Source organism: Onychostruthus taczanowskii, unplaced genomic scaffold, assembly GCF_017590055.1.
Source record: "Onychostruthus taczanowskii isolate IOZ18803 unplaced genomic scaffold, ASM1759005v1 scaffold103, whole genome shotgun sequence".
NCBI lineage: Eukaryota > Metazoa > Chordata > Aves > Passeriformes > Passeridae > Onychostruthus > Onychostruthus taczanowskii.
In genome coordinates, this window is record NW_024496858.1 from 358,160 (window position 1) to 370,505 (window position 12,346).

General features: G+C 44.3%; 1 protein-coding gene across 3 annotated transcripts in view; it reads left to right on the forward strand.

The window, feature by feature from the left end:
- Nucleotides 1-452: 452 nt before the first annotated feature.
- ARMH4 (armadillo like helical domain containing 4) overlaps nt 453-12,346 on the forward strand; it is a 102,176-nt gene continuing 90,282 nt past the window's right edge. The window contains exons 1-3 of one of the 3 annotated variants that reach the window (XR_005953350.1): nt 453-591; nt 2,072-2,153; nt 4,786-6,051. The gene's annotated coding sequence lies outside the window, so the exon portion shown is untranslated. Of the gene's footprint in view, nt 592-2,071; nt 2,154-4,785; nt 6,052-12,346 lie in introns of those variants that run through there. The other 2 variants (XR_005953348.1, XM_041413665.1) reach the window with 2 other exon arrangements.

The following is a 12,346-nucleotide window of genomic DNA, read 5'->3' on the forward strand; positions in this document are numbered from 1 at the left end:
CGCGAGCCCCAATAAACAAGCGGCGGGAGCGGGGCCGCTCCCATTGGCCGCCGCCCCGACGCCCCGCGCGCATTGGGCCGCCGCGGACAGCACCCCCATTGGGTGGCGGCGTGGCCACGGGAGCACGGGATTGGCGAGCGGCGGGGACCGGAAGGGCAACGGCGCGAAATGATTGGCTCGGGGCGGGACGGGCGGGAGGGAGGGGGAAGGTCCGGCGGTAGGGGCGGAGCCGGCGCGAGCGGCGCGCAGGCGCGGCGGCCGCGGCGTCGCGGGCGCCATTTTGTGCGCGGCTCTTTCCCATTTTAGGCCGCGGGGTGAGGGAGGAGCGGGATCGTCTGTGGGATCGGCGGAGGGAACGGCCGGGAGGCTCATCCCGATGTCCGCCGAGGCGGTACCGCGTTTCTTCCCGGCGGTATGAGCCCGTCGCTGCGTCTTGGTGGCGGCCCCGCTTGCGGCGGCGAAGGCGCAGAGCGGGCCCGGCCGGACCCGGAAGTGGAGCGGCCGCCATGGAGGCGCCGGGACCGCCCGCCGTGAGGGCGCGGAGCCGCCGGGGCGGCCCGAGCGCCCCGCAGAGACACACCCGGGGTGCAGGTAGGGGCTGCCGGCCCGCGCCGCCTTCCCGCGGGGGAGGGCGCAGCTCCGCCGCCCTTCATCGTCCCCGTGACGCGGGTGGGGAGGGAGCGCGCCCGGCTCTCGCCGCTCCAGCGCTTCCCCGCGGTTCCCTGTGCAGGAAGGCGCAGCAGGGACTGGCAGGAGCAGTGCGGAGGGCTGGGGGCTTCTGCTGGGCGGTGTGAGGGGACGTTGTAGTGTCTGGTCCTGCAGCTGCGGCCTGGCGAGGCGGGATACCCGCGCCTCGGAGTCCTTTGGGAGAGTCTGGTCTTAGAGACGAGCTTTAACTTTGTTAAGTAGGAATTACAAGCCGAAGCCTATGGTAAAACCAAATGTTTTAAATTTAGTATCGCATTATGGCGTATTATATGGAGTTTGTTCTGTGGCTTATGGCAATACAGATGCGTAATTTTTATTCTGCAGTAGCAGATCCATAATTTTTATTCCGGAGTGGCGAGCATCTATTTGACAGTGCTTACTGAGAGCTGAAAGGCATCTCTCAGGGTTACCTAAAGCAACAGTGGGGGACCATTGTGTTAATTTGACAGAAATATATGATTAATAAAGGTATGGTTTCCTTGTAAGTTCTGCTTTGAAGATGGCTTTGTGTTTTTGTTATTTTTTTATTAAATCTGATGCTTTGGAAAGGGGCAAGTAATGGGAGAGTTCTCTAGAGAGCTCAGTGAGCAGAGGTGTGTGGTGCAGGTAAGCTCTGAAGGTTTAATAATGCACCAAGTACTCAGTACTTGTTTGGAATTGATTGCAGGCAAGGCCTGACTTGGAGGAAAGGTCTGGAATTTTGATGCTTGGATTGAGGTTGTAAATGTACAAAATGTCTAAAGGTTGAGACATTTAGCGTTGAGGGAGTTTTGATTCTGTGCTGTAGTTTGCTTTATGCAGGGGATAAAGTGGAGAGTATCAGAGGAGAACCTGCAGGAGACCTGGAGAGGGACTTTGGATAAAGGCATGGAGTGACAGGACAGGGGGGAATGGCTTTGCACTGCCTGAGAGCAGGTTCAGTTTCCATCTGAGGAAGGAATTCCTGCCCCTGAGGGAGGGGAGGCCCTGGCACAGGGTGCCCAGAGCAGCTGTGGCTGCCCCTGGATCCCTGGAAGTGTCCAAGGCCAGCTTGGATAGGGCTTGGAGCAGTCTGGGACAGTGGAAGGTGTCCCTGCCATGGCAGGGCTGTTGGAATTGGATGATGTTTTTAAGGTTCCTTCCAACCCAAACCATTCTCTGATTCTATGACTTGGGATGTATTGTGTCTAACCCAAATGTTAACAAAACTTCCAAAATCCCATTTGAATGTGAACTTCTGATCTCTCTGTGGAATGTGTTGGGCAAATCCTGGCCTGGATTGTGAGCTGTCCTGAGGCATGGTTTGTATTGTGTACTGAGTGTAGAAGCATTCAATAAATAACAGTTTGTGATTGAACTAACCAGTCTTGTTTCTGATTTCTAGCACACAAATCCTGCCCCTGTGGATGTATCAGTTGCAGCCAGCACACTTAGGAGGCTCGTGGCACATCACCCACCAAGCTGCTGTGAGCAAAAGGACTTTATTTCTGTATAGCCAGTGAGCAGGAGAGGTGACTTGTTCTTTTATGGTATTTTAAGCACCTAAGAATGCCCAGTGGGCAGCTCAGCACAGCACAAATGTTCTCACACAGCTTAGGGATGATGTCTGGTGTCATGGAATGAGAACACTGTGCTTTTGGCAAGGCAGGAAAAAATCTAATTTTGATTTAAATATCTTTTCATTGGAATAAGATATTCAGGACTCAAGAGTTACTCCATGGTACTGAATTTTTTCATCCTAAATGTCATTGTTAAGCAGCTCTGAAACTTGAAGCCATCCTGGCTGTGCTGGATCTTTGCACTGTGCCCCATCCCCCTGTGCAAAGCCTTGCAGGGAAGCTGTGGGAATGAGTGGAAGAAATGAGCAGAGGAGGTCACTTTGAGCCTTTTTACCATGGCCTGGTGTGTTCACTGCACAGTGAACAGCTGAGAGGCTCTAGAGTGGGACAATCACAGTAAGTCCTTTTAGGATCTAATCTCTCTGTAAACAGACCCACTGTGAGGTAGAAATATTTCATTTTTCAGGTCAGTGTTCAAAGCAGCAGTGCTTGGTTATCTGCACTTTGCTAGTACCAAAGGCCTTGTAGGTGCAGCACAGGAGATTTGCCTGGGGAAATGCATTTGAGTTTAGCTTGAACAAATTAAAGGCTTCTTAATTTAAAAACAATTAAAAGCATTAAGGCACTCTTAAGCAGGGCACTGGTCATTGGTCACGTGGAATTCTAAGTGATGGCTGTAAGTAAATTAGTACAAATAATAGACTGAAGCACTTGAAAATGTGATTGATGTATTAGTTGCAGAATACACTTCTCCCAGAAATCTTGTCCAAAGTCTTCTATACATGTGGCACTTGATAAGAAAAAGTAAATTCAGGAATGTCTGCATCTTACAGTTCTCTTTAAGAACAGCAGAACAAGTAACTGTTGAATGCATCACGTGGCTTCCTTCAGATCACAGATGAAGTAAGAAGATTTCTGGGATAAGTAAGATGGTTTTATTCTGTTCACTAATCACATACTCTTGACACACTGGATTTTTTTGTAAAAGAACTCAGAATACACGTACAATTGCAGCCAAAATACTGTAGAAACATGAAAAATATTGGATCTTATTTTAACACTGAGCTTCTTTCTGTGTAGTGAAGTACAGTGCTACTCTGTCAGACCTTTTATTTCTCTTTCCATTGCTTTTTTTAATGCTCTTTCCCTTGGTGTTTTTGTAGTTAAATAGGCAACACTTCTGCAGATCCTCTGTCTATGTGGAACTGCAGAATTTCTGTACAAACTAAGGTCACGTGCTTCCCACAAAGCTTTATTATCTAAATGATTGCAAACTGCTCAGAGGAGGACAATAAGAAGTTGTGAAGTGCATGTATAAAGAGAAAAAAATCCCAATAAATTTGAAGTTGACAGCAAAAAAGTTCAGCCAGTAATAGCTGGATTATAAAAACAGAAGATCAACCCTTTCCTGGTCACGGAGAAAAATGTGCTGCACTGTTTTTATTAAGTTCCTTCATTTTTATAATCATGTGTGTGAGAATGGGGAAAAAAACCAAAACAACTTGAATGAAACCTGTTAAGTACTTACTTATATTTTCCCCAGCTCTGGGGCATTCCTGTCCTCAAGTTCAGAAAAATGGACATTTAATTATTCGGACATTTAATTATTTAAACATAACTTCATGCTGATTTTAATCATTGCCTTGGGAGGGTTCCCACTGGAGAAGACACAAAGCCTGGCAGCCCTCAGGAAGCCTGAATTGATGCATTCTCTCCACTGAAGTTCAGTGCTGATTCTTGGATCTGCTCTGGGGATGTTCTGCAGCAGTGCAGTATCTTCTGGACATGAGTAACGATGAAAATATTTGTGATGTAGAGCTCTGTCAGAAATACATGTGTGAGAAAAATCTCAGAGCTGGGATTTCTATCAGCTCTGCACAAATAATCCTCACTTTGTAGTTGCTTTTCCCAGTAACACCAGTAAAGTGATCCATGCTCAGCTGGCCAAGTTCACTGATCTCCAGGGAGGAGCAGCCCCATTTTCCTGAATAAACCACGTCCAGACTTTGTTGTGCTCTGTGGCTGCAGGTGTGAGCTGGCACCCCCCGAGTTGCAGCGAGGGCAGGATCAGTGCAGGGTTCACTGAGGGTGCTCTTGGCAGCCCAGCCCCAGCAGAGCCCTTGCAGTTCTCAGCTCAAGGAGCTGCTGCTTCCCCCAGCCCGTGAGCTGTGGCATCTGTCAGGCAATCTTTTAATGCCAGACAGAAAATGTTCCTTGTTTTAAGACTGGTTTGGTAATCTTGTGTTTGGACAGAACAAGAGCTGTGTTGCATGAGGCTATTTTTATTCTTTCTGGTATGGAATTTTATGATAGCTGACATATTTTTATCAAATGTTAATGTTGGCTAATTTAGGACCTACATGCTTATTGCCAGGGTTTACTTGAGCATGGATTCTAAAGCCAGTTTCTGCACGTTTTGTCACGTGGTATTAAGTTAATCTGAATAGAGATGTTTAATTTCTGTTTTGTTGTCTAATAAAGCGATGCAGGATTCAGAATTTGATTACAAATACACTGAATTTCTTGTATTATTTCTCAGGACTGCAAGCTCACGTTGGTGAGGATAGTTACAGCTGTCCTGGGGAAGTCATGCAGTGTTGCAAAACAACTACACAGCACTGCAGGGAAGCTGAAGATTTGTGCAGCAGCTTTAATTTAGATGTGGCAAAGGATTCTGTCATCACCTGCAATCAAGTGATCAGCCTGTCTTTCAAAACTTGAAGTAGGTGCTTGAAGTCAAACGAGAATTCAGTTACTGTTCTGGGTAGCACTGCTCACAGGGCTGCTGAAGGAGAATGTTCTTACATATTTTTCAAAAGAACACTTTGGATGCCAGCAGTAAAGGTGAAGGATCAGATCTTTACACCTGCCTGTCATTAGTTGTCTTTCAGGCTTTCTGGATAACATTTTTCATGGCAGGCACAAGGCAGTGGTTAGTGTTAGTACCAGAAATGTATTTTGTGCATGAACAGGCTGCATCAGTGCATCAACCATTCCAGTGCTGTAAACTTCATTTTTTTAACTCTCCATGCTTTTTAACTGGCTTCCAAATTATCTCTGCAGCATCCAGCCTTTTTTCTTGGCTTCTGAGGTGGAAACCTTTATTCCTGATGTAAATTCTTTATCTGTGAAAGTTTTGATCTTTCAAGGGGAGAAAATAGGGGTTTTTTTTTTACAGGAATGAAGGAAAAGTTTTGTTGGTAAATACAGACAGTTACCCATCTACAGGTTGAATTTATTTTATATTCTTGAAATAAACTTAAATGGAAAACATTTAAACTTATACCTGAATCTCTAAATAGTCTATTCTTCCTAACAAAGTCAAATCTCTAGGTTATAATTACTGCTGCTTTAGTAAACTCCCATCTAAATCAAATGTACAGGGTAAAACTTGAAAGCAAAACCCCATGTGGGTTTGGGAGTGGCAATTACTTATTTCATTGCTATGAAAACCAGCAGGAGAAAAAGTCTTTGAAGTTCTGCATGTTGTATTTGAAGAACCTTACTGCAGTCTTCTGAGTAAATTAAGATGCTGAAATAGAAGCTACTCCTCCATAAATGTTTAACTTCTAAGATCTACTTTGTAGCAAACAGTGTGGTCGCTTTTTCAGCCTTTTGTGATACCACACTGGGAGGAAATGTTTACTGAAGAGGTTTCTGATGCTGCCCATAGCTAAGATGTGACTTGCTGCTGACACTGGAGAGCTGAAATGGGTGTTTCGCTTTGGTGTAGAGGACTAACTCTGGCTGGATTCATTTCTTTACCTCTGTTAGATCTTCTTTGGGTCTTCTTCTTTGTCAGTAGTTTGAGTGATCTGTCACGGGCAATCTGAAGTCAGAATCTTCCCTACTTATCCTTTTATCCTGCCTGTTGTTAGTTTATATCTTAGACTGATTTTTTTTCCCCCCACTGCTTCCTGGGAAGACTTTTTGCTGCAACAGTAGCCATGTAAAAAAGGTACAAGAAGGAAATAAAGTCACGTTCTCATATAGCAGTGCCTGAAAAAGCTTGTGCAAGTGGCTTGCAGAGTTCAGATTTTTACTGAAATGCATCTTTCCATACTTGTGGAGATAAAGAACAGGGTTCTAACACTGATGGTGAGTCCTTGGACATGGTCCACCTGCCAGAACAGGGGTGTCTCAGGCTTGTCAGCACTGATAAGCTGGTGATTAAAATACTTTATTGTTACAGATGCAGAGTGTAGAGCAACGTGATCCAGCAGGATCAGGACTGTGGATTCCCAGTCCTTCCTTGTTACCCTCCAGAAGCACTGTGTGTGTCCCTGCAGTCTGTGTGTCCCTGCAGTCTGTGTGTCACTGCCTGCAGCCTGGCACAAAGAGGGAAGCAGCTGCACTGCTGTTCAGCATGGCTGCTCAGCAAAAGAAAGCTGGTGAGGCAATGGTTACGTGGCCTTTCTGCCAGGGCTTTTGCTTGACCAAATTATTCCAATCACTGCAGGTTAATTTACTTTTCAGCCTCAGCTAATAAGACTGCAGTTGGTCAGTATTGATTCTTAGTTAAAAGTATTAATGCCTTCAGTCTTTTAAGTGTTTTGAGCTGTAAGTAGCTGTTGGTGAGAATCTACAGTTCAGCCAGTGATTAAATTCTGATTTTTTTTTCCTGCTCAGCCATCTTTTCCAAAGCTATTATTCATTTGTCTCTTGTCTTTTGGAGGATATTATTCCAGGTAGCTCATTTCCAGGTGGCCAGGGAGTTGGCTGCCCCATCAACACTTAAGCTGTTAATTAAATGCCAGACTGTGCTGTTTGCTGGAGTTGGTACCTTCAGGGATGTGCTTTCCCCTGCAGTGCTCCTGTGTAGTGTCACCTCATTAGCTACAGCTATAAATAGAGCTGTGTTGTGTTACATTCAGAACTCTGACAGAACAAAATACAGGGCTTTTTAGAGGGTTTTGTTATTCTGGATCAATGGAAGATGTATTTGTGGGAGTGATCTGTCGTGTCCTTGCAAGCAGCACAACAGGATACACTGGTGTGAGGGTAGGCATTCAAGCACTTGGCTGGGGGAAGCAGCTCCTGTTAAACCAACTGATGGAAAATACATTTAGCTACATTTTGGTTCAGCCTCAAACAGCATTTCAGATTTGTTTCTGTTCCTGATGTACATAGAAGTGTCTGGGGGAAATGGGCTCTCGCTTGGTGGGCTTTGTTGGCTGTGGAGCACCTGGGGTTGGAATTGAAACTGAGCTTTGAACATTCTGCTAAAGTAGCTGGTGCTTCCTGTGCTGCTCTTGTCACCTGGTAATGCAGTCTCATGTCAGAGCTCGCTGTTCTTTCTGGATGTAATGAAAGGAGCAGATTTCCTGCTTCTCTAAAATCCCATCAAACAAGATAAAATTTAACTTACAAATATTTAGGCATCACTTGGGTGGGTTTTAGGGGTGTGTGGGTGTTTGGAACGCATCAGTTTTTGGGTGAATTCACTATGATTGAACCTACTCTTAATCTGGTGAAATTGGAGTCCTAATGACTGATTTTGGATATGCAGACAGTATGTGTACCAAATTTTATCTAATTTTATGCAGCAATAAAGCACACCATGTTCTTTCTGAACCCTTGATTGGCTTGTTTTATCACATTGCCTAAAATGGCATTGTCAGTGGGCAGTTCCTACACTGTTTTTAGGGGAGACTTGAGGGGATTTCAGTTTTTTCCTGCATCTGAAGAGATGCATGTGTTTGGACTACAAACTGTGTGATGCTGCTGCCTGCTTCATTCTAGTTGTCCATTTTTGGTTGGCACAGCAACTCGTAAGAACCATTTTTAAACAACTGTTTCAGAGTCCTTTAATAGCAATGTACTGAAGATGAAAGAGCACTGTGTGGGGGTGGCTGCATCCATCTGGAAAAAGGAGACTTGGTTTGAGCTTGGTAGTAGAGCCTGTGTTCTAAAATACTAGAATGTATTTACAGTAAGGCAAGGCTTAACTCTGCTACCACTTGTTTTCTGCAACTCTGGGTAATTAGACATAATAGGCAGTGAGATGCTCCATAAAGGAAAGTTACAAACAGTTGGTATCTCAAAATAGCTCTCAGTTCTTAAGCAGAAGTAACTTCCTTGCTGCATGCAACTTGAAAAACTGGTGGGCAGAGGAAAAGCTGGTCCTTGTCTTACAGACATGCAACTGAAAGAAGAAAATGAGGGGGAGAGAACAGACTCCCTGCTGTATTTTTGGTGCAATTGCAGCATCAGAATTGTCATGACAATCAAAACTATTTTTCTCTTTGTAATCTTTCAACTGTGTACTTCATTTTAAGGTCATGCTGAGATGTGTTACTGAATTTGCTGTTTTGCCTTCCCTTCTATGGCTGTGGTTTTATCTTCAGGAAGAGACTTGCAAAACAGCCCTGGAATTGTTCCAAATCTCCTTCCTTAAGGGTGCCTGGGACTGCACAGGCAGGAGCATCCCAAGCAGTGCTGCATCCACATGGACATCACACTCTCAGCATGTGGGGCTTTAACCTCAGGCCATGGAGCTATTTTTGGTGATGAGAAGTTACAAATGAATGACCCAATGCTTGGCATACTTCAGATCTGCATGAGACACGTTCTGCTTGGAATGTTTCCTTTCTGAGAGTCAGCACCAAATACAGATGAGTAGTATTTCTTTTGGAGACGGCCTCGTGGATGTCTGCCACACAGGAAATTTCATGTATGGGTTACTTCTAACAATCTTGCCATCATTTATTTCATCAGCAGTACGAGCAGTTGTAAAGAGGCTATTATCCAAGGCAGTAACTTTTATGGCCTTATTAAAGTAACATAAAATTAATAATCTTGATGCAATAGCCTAAACTTGCTTTTTGAACTCTGCAAGTGCACTTTCATATTCTAAAAATCTGCCCTGGTGCAGTCATGGAGATGGATAAAGTAAACCAGATACTGGAGCTATTGTTTTGTAGTTTGTCACCTGCAGGTCACCTAATCCCCTTCTCAATTTTCTTGAGCAAAGCTGCTGTATGTGGACCTGCTGACTAAATAATTGTAACGAGGAATGTGACATATCCAGCCTCAATAAACAGCAGAGTAGTGATTCATGAGGCACTGAGCAACAGCCAGTGGATGTGTGAGACTTAAAGAGGAAGCATCTTACTGAACAGGCTACTCTTGTGTCATTGTTGGACCTGTACTTCTCAAACACTCCTTGGGTGGAGGGATGACTTTGAGCTAAGAGATGACTTGGTCTGTAGACTCTTCCTTCCTGCTGTTCTGGGTAAGCCCTGTGCTTTGGGTCTTGAGCAAGAACACACCACTGAAACCCCGAGCATGAGGTGTTTCAGCATGGCAAGGACTGGAGTTAGGCATTCCACGTGGCTATTTAACTTTCTGCTCTATTATGTGTTCCCATAAATGGCCATAGTAGCACAAAGTAGGTTACTTGTGGAGCCTGAAGCAAGCAGTGCTGCTTTTCTGCCATCTTTAGACCTGAAACTTCCTAGTGCTTTGGGCAGAAATAACCCAAGTGAGACTCTTAGAATCACCTCTTGCTCAAATCTCTAATTCAGAAGATTTCACCCTGCCATTTGTTTGCCTTGCAAACATTTTAGTTACACTAAATTGTTATAACTGACTATTTTCAAGCCAGCTGCAAAAGCTAATTTTAATTTTAGGGACAGGGATCCAAGCCTTACTTCTGTAGGAATGCATGCTGCCTTTCAAACCTTCATGTTGGCTGCCTGATCAGGTGTCAAACTCCTGTCTTTAGATGTTTAAGCCTGCAGGATATGGGAGTATCTCTAACAGAGCCTGATTTTTTTTTCCCCCTAGTCCTGTAATTAAAAGAGAGCCTCTGCAAAATACAAGCTTTTTGGTTGTTTGCAATTTAATATTATTTTGTCTTGTTCTGGAACAGATCTAGTTGTCATCATCTCAGATCCAGCTGGAGCCCTTCTGGAGCTTGTTCACCAAGTGACTTCCCTCAGACAGCTCTGTATCTTTAGAAGAAAATGGTCTTCAGCACTTAAAGTTTAATCATTCTTTGCTGTCCCACTGCATTTTTAGTTCATTTGGTCAGTGTGGCCAGAAGCAGCCATTTCCTTCTTTTTTAAAGATTTCTTCCCCTTCTCCACTCCACTGTTTGACATAGCAACAAGTAAATACTTCTCAGTAGCAAAACTCATTGAAGTTTCTGTTTAGCCTATCAACTGTGGACTAATTTAGTGAAATATTATGATGACTAACGCACTGCTGTATAATTAGTTAATTTTTAAGTAACTAAAATTAATAAGTTACTTGTTAAATACAGTGTGGTTGCCTCATGGAACTGCATGGTTACAAAAATAGCTGTCACAGGGGAGTTGCAGTAATTTTTCTGCTGGAATGAGTCTCTGGGCTAGAAATCTAATGTTCCTGGACCTTGTTGACCAGAGGAAGCAATGCTCAAACTATGATCAAAAAGAATTCTGCTGGTTTTCTATTTCTAAAGGGCAATGTCAGTATTAGAGGAGCTTGTTTAGAATTCTCCTTTTTCCTCTTTGACCCCTCCCTCCTCTCCCCCCCAAAAAAAAAAGGCAAATTTCTTTTCTCACCTTGTAATGCTTTATTTTTTTTTCTTTCCCCATCTGCAGTCAGTGGAAATGAAAGTAGGTTTTTTCCCTTACCATAAAATTTTTGTCAACAGGCTGAATCTATACTCTGATAAATTCAGGATTAAATTTGGAAAATAACCTGACAGTAATAATAATCTTGGTATTACTGAACTAAATTTTGCCATGACAGGCAAGACACTGGGCAGCACTTTGCATGTGTTGCTATCTACAGCCTCTTGAAATTGCTTTCCATGGAACTTCTTGCTTGTTGTGAAAAAGTATAAAAAAGTTGTGTTTATCTTCAAAGGAGCTTTATAGATTGCCATGTTCTCCAAGAAACATTGGAGTTATTTGGAAATTTTGGATAAGCAAGTAGGTGGCTGTGCACCTCTTATCTCTTCATAGTCCTTCAATTTTGTCTTTTAAATATACACAGCTGGTCCTGCTCTTCTCAGTGTACCCTGAAATGTGGCAGTGAGTGTTGTTACAGCTCCTGTCCCCAGCTGTGAGTGCTCACTGACAGGATTAGAGGGGAGGATTGGTGGTGTAACCACGTGAGTTTTACTTCAGTTTCCCTTTACCAGTTCACAGCATGTGCTACAAACACTGAGCTCATGGCTCTGATCCTGGACCTGATGATCTTTGTGGCTCCCTTCCAACTCAGAAAATTCTGTGATTTTAGGAATAGAATCAAGACACAATTAAGAGAATCAGGTACTTCCCTGCTGCCATTGCCAGGGAGTGGCAGATCAGCCTCAGCTGATGCTTTAAGGTGCTGCTGAGGAGTTTCCTGACTGGCACTGGCCTGTGACTCCAGGAGCTGAGTCAGCAGGAAGCTGCAGTAGTAAATTCAGTCTGGAGCCCTGGAATTCCAGGCTGACTCAGTGCAGCAGCTGTTACTGCTGCCTCAGGAGGAGGCACTGAAGGAGGCTGCCTGTCCTGGCCCTGACTAAGGCTGGCTCAGGCTGGTCCCATCTGTCCCAGCAGGAGCTCAGGTGGCCTGAACTGACACAGTCAGAGCCACCTCCCTCTGCTGCCCTTCCCCTGTCACAAAAAGGAAGCAGAACCTGTGCTTTGTAATCCTGGTACAAAGCAGACTGGAGAAGGCCAGGTATTTTCCAAACTGCCTCTATAAAAATAAACCTGTAAGGCAAAGCTGCTGTTATAAAGATTGGTGAACACGAGTGTGTAGTCCTAAAGCTGAGGAGTTTGATTCATTACACAAGTATGCATTTTAGATTAGCAGGGCCATTAGAATTTTAACTGCATGTACAAACAAGACTTCAAAATTTAACTGAGTTTTAAGGTGGTGAACAGAACAGTTTATTACCTTATGGAACCATGTGGGTTAGAATGGACCTGAAAGATCATCTCATTGCTCTCCCTTGTCATGAGCAGGGTCACCTTCCACCAGAGCAGGCTGTTCCCAGCCCCATCGAACCTGCTGTTTCAAAACTCTGAAGTGACTAGAATAGGCAGTCTGTTTTCCTAGGAAGTGGGGAATGACAGCAGCAAAGCTTGTTTTTCTCTTCTGGAAAGGTCAACAATTGA